The following is a 4,063-nucleotide window of genomic DNA, read 5'->3' on the forward strand; positions in this document are numbered from 1 at the left end:
TGCCGCCGAGCCGCCGCTGAGTCCCGCGCCGCCGCGTGCACGCGCAGCCGCCTGCTCCCGCACCCTCGCCGCGCGCGTCCGCCCGGACCACTGCAAACAAGGAGTGCGAGGGCGTGAGCAGGGGACCCAAAGGTCGCCAGGGTCTAGCCCGTCTCCCCCTCTATTTGTGGGGCTTGGGGCCCGAGGCCAATTGAAGACCTCAGCTGTGGCCTCCCCTTCCCCCGCGTCTGTTCCCACCCCTGGCTCACTCGGGCCGGGTGCCCAGCCCCACACAGCCAGGTTCTGCCCACACCCCACAAACGCCTCAGGCCTGGGGCAAGGTTCTGGGGACTGGGGCGGGCACAGACCCGGCAGAACCTCACAGGCTGGGGGAGAGGGCTGGCATCCTGGGCTGCAGCTGATGGTGGCATCCCCTTGGCTCTGAGGGCCCCTCAACTGCAGGAGAGGTTGGTGCCCTAAAGCAGGACGCCCAGGGCAGGGGCCTCCTGGTGTGAGGATGGCACTGCCTTGTGCTTCCCGTGGGGAGCTGCCACTTCCTTGCCTTGCTACAGTCCTCACCCCAGCATAGGGGACTAGAAGCAACAGGAAGAGGAGGCCAAGGTCCCATGGCAGCCTCCCCATCCTCAAGTGCTAGTAGCCTCCCAAGGCGGACACAGAGGCCTAGGATGAGAACATTCTAGAGCTGACAGCCTTCAGTCAGCTCCTAGGTTGACAGTCTCATCCATCCAGAGCTAGGACCAGATAGCGCTGGACTCCCCCAGTCCTACACTCACGGCAAGCCCACATTTGTGAGGCGCATGGTGGCAGTGCTGGAGTTCCCTGGACTTATGGGTGTGCTTGGCCAGGCCAGACAGCCACTTGAGGGAAAGTCAATTTTGTTCTTGTTCCGGGAACCCTTTGGGTTTCATTGCCCACGTTTAAGTTTGGGGGCCCTGCAGCCTTGAGGATCTTTCTTGTCTCATTGGCCAGGACCCCCCCACTTTCACGTTCTCCACTCCTCCTTCCATCTGCATGAAACGGGTTGGTTTTTGAGTGGGCTCCCGGCTGGCACAGATGGTGTGGGCTGGCTGCAAGACCTGGGCACTGAGCCTGTGTGCCAGGACGCCTGGGTGGATGGGTGAGCAATAGCTCAGCATGGCAGCTCAGGAGCAGAGGAGAGAGGTCCAAGGAGGAGGGGCGGGGGGGAGGAGGAGGAGGCAGCCCCCTGGCTTTGCCTTGCCTGGGACAGTCTCAGAGTCAGACCATCCTCAGCCTGACCTCATTATGCTGCCCCATTTCTCCCCAAATGCAATGCCAGGGACTGCCGCTTACTTCACATGCACACACGCTCCTGCTTGCCTTTACTTCAAGAACCTGCATTTGGCGCTCAGCACCCTTACTGGGGAACTTCGGGGTTGGAGAGGGTGAGGGTATAAGGAGCCTCATCCCGTAAAGGCTCTGGGTTCCCTGCGGAGCAAGGCCTTCTGGGGCTTTGCTCCAGCATTCCAGGGCCCAGGTCCTCCAGGTGGGGCTGCTCTTCCTCAGGTCTAACCCCAATCCCTGTGGGATGCAGCAGAAGCCAACCTGCCTTCTCCTCTGCGGAGACGAAGACCCTTGGACTTCAGCTTCCTTTGGCCAGTTGTGTCTGCTGGAGGGCCCTGGCTAAGATTTCAGCTACATCTGGGGCTAGCTGCTTGGGCAGCTTGAGTAAACACCACAGCCGAGACGCTCTCGAGGACTTTCTCTTGTGCCGATACCCTGCATGGCTCCCTCCTACTGCTGCTCCAGGGCAGGGAGGCTGACGTGTGAGCCCACTGCTTGGCCACACATTTCCGTACCCACTGCACAAATCAAGGGGCCTCACATGCCTCCATTGCCCACCAGCCTGTCCCTGGCACAGTGGGACCAGTGCCTGTTAACTGCTCTCAATTTTCAACCTGTTTTCCAAGCACTAACACATGGCTAAGGCCCTGCTGGGACCCATGGCCAAGTTTCCCCCATGATCAGGAGGTTGGCTCTGGTTGCATGCAATGCCCACTTCTGCCCAGGGTCCCATAGCATTCTCCCCATGCCCTCCCCCATGTTGGTGGGTCCTTCAGCCCCATTTTTGGCCCCTGACCCACCTAGGACCCCTCACAGTATCCAGGGTCTCTGGGTGGGAATGTCCCTTGAGATCTGCCCACTCCCTCCCCCACTGTAGGAATTCACCCCTCTGTATCCCCACCCACTTCCCTGAGCTTTCACACTTCCCAAGACAGAGAGTTTCCTCCCTCTCCAGGCATCCCGCCGGTGTTTAGACAGTGCTTTCTGGGAGAAACGCTTCCTTGTATTGAGCTTGAGTCCATGTTTCCAGAAGCTTCTACCACTGGTCCCCTTCCTCTCCCCTTCCTGAGAGGTCTAGCAGCCTCTCTGTTCCCAGCCCAGCCTCCAGCCTCTCCAGGGGAGAATGCCTGGGAAGCGCCATGATTTGGGGTGTTATGGGCGGGGAGGCTGCAGCCAGCTGCTTTGTCTTCAGCAACCATCTCCATGAGCTGAGGGCTGTGCCAACAGGTCCCCCATGCAGGGGGATGGTCTCCATGACCTCTCATGATGGCTTTCTCCCTGAGCCCTGCCAGTTCCTCCATGCCCCACCCTGTGCCATAGACAGAGCTGCTGAGTTGGGGAAAGTCCTGCTTAGTGTACTGGCTCCATGGAACTGGGTGGAGAAGGGGGATTTTCTTCCAGAATACACAGGGGCTGGTTTCTTCCAGCTCCTCAGGAGCAGAGGATATGGGGAGGGCGGGGGAGGCCACCACACTGCCGTGGTTTCTCCCGCCAAATTCCCCAGTCCTAGGAAAGATCCACAGAAAAACCCACAAGAATTTGAACGTCTGAGCTGGGGCTGTGATTGAAATGAAATTTTCTAAAAAGAAAGAAAAACAAAAACAGAAAAAAGAGGGGGGAAAAAATTTAAAAAAACAATCCAAAGCCCCTTACAGACCTCAGATTCCAGAAGGGCCCAAGGCAGCAGCCACGTCGGTTGCTGGGGCCCTGGGCTGGGCTGTTGGCCTTCTCCTCTCCAGGTTACTTCGGCTCAAGTTTGGAGACTCCATGTTCTCAGAATAGCTTGAAATTCCAAACCATTCAATAGGGAATCAGGCCCTGCCCTGCTCCAGCTGGGCCTGTGTCAGAGCCTCCCAAGGCCAGGCTGAGGTCCCAGTCTCCTGCCCACTCCCTCCTTCCAGGACAGAACTAAGCCCTCTTCTGTCACCTGGATGACTACAGTTGCCTCCTAGCAGGTCCCTGGGTCTCCCTGCCTCTAGACATGCCCCCTGACCCCACCCTCCAGGAGATGGAAGGGCAGGGCACAGCTCCTTCCTGCTTGTCCAGTCAGCAGTTCTCAGGGGGCTTTGGAGGTCTGAGGCAGGAGGGTCTGACAAATTTCATTCCAGGTTCATAGTGTTTGAGGGGCCTGGGAGATGCAAAGAAATTTGTAAGTGCACAGGCAGGAAGGAGCCATGTAACTGTCCATGAAGGTCAAAGATACCAGGAGAGGCATGGTGGGGGATGGGGGCAGGGCCCAACATAAAGATAAGAGCGAACATTTACATCGTGTTTTTTACGTGCCAGGCACTGTCCTAGGTAATTCCTAGCAATTATTATCTTATGCCATCTTCATTGGCGACCCAGTGAGGTTATCCCCATTAGGTGAGGGCAAGAAGGCACAGAGAGGTTAGGTAACCGGGCCAAAGTCATTACAGCTAGTGAGTGGTGGGGTCGGATTTGAACTCCAGAAACTTCCCTTTAACGACAGAGTGAGCTTGGGAATCAGGAGACAGAGTCCCGCGCTGGGAGATGGGACGCTCAAGTCCCAGTTTTTTCCCCGCACCCGTGCACGGCTCCTTTTTGTCCTCCCGGGGGCCAAGGGTCCGCCTCGCTGAGGCCCGGCAGATCTCGACCAAGGCAGGCGCGCCCCCTGCTGGAGGAGCCTTGCCTCGACGCGTCCTCGTCCCCGGCCTCCGGCAGGGGCGACGCCAGCAGGGCCGGCGACAGAGAGCCAGCCCCAGCTCGGCCCGCTTCCCCCGCCCTGCCCCTCTCGCGGTCG

The sequence above is a fragment of the Galeopterus variegatus genome, unplaced genomic scaffold (genome assembly GCF_000696425.1).
Source record: "Galeopterus variegatus unplaced genomic scaffold, G_variegatus-3.0.2 Scaffold1442, whole genome shotgun sequence".
In the NCBI taxonomy this organism is placed as follows: Eukaryota; Metazoa; Chordata; class Mammalia; order Dermoptera; family Cynocephalidae; genus Galeopterus; species Galeopterus variegatus.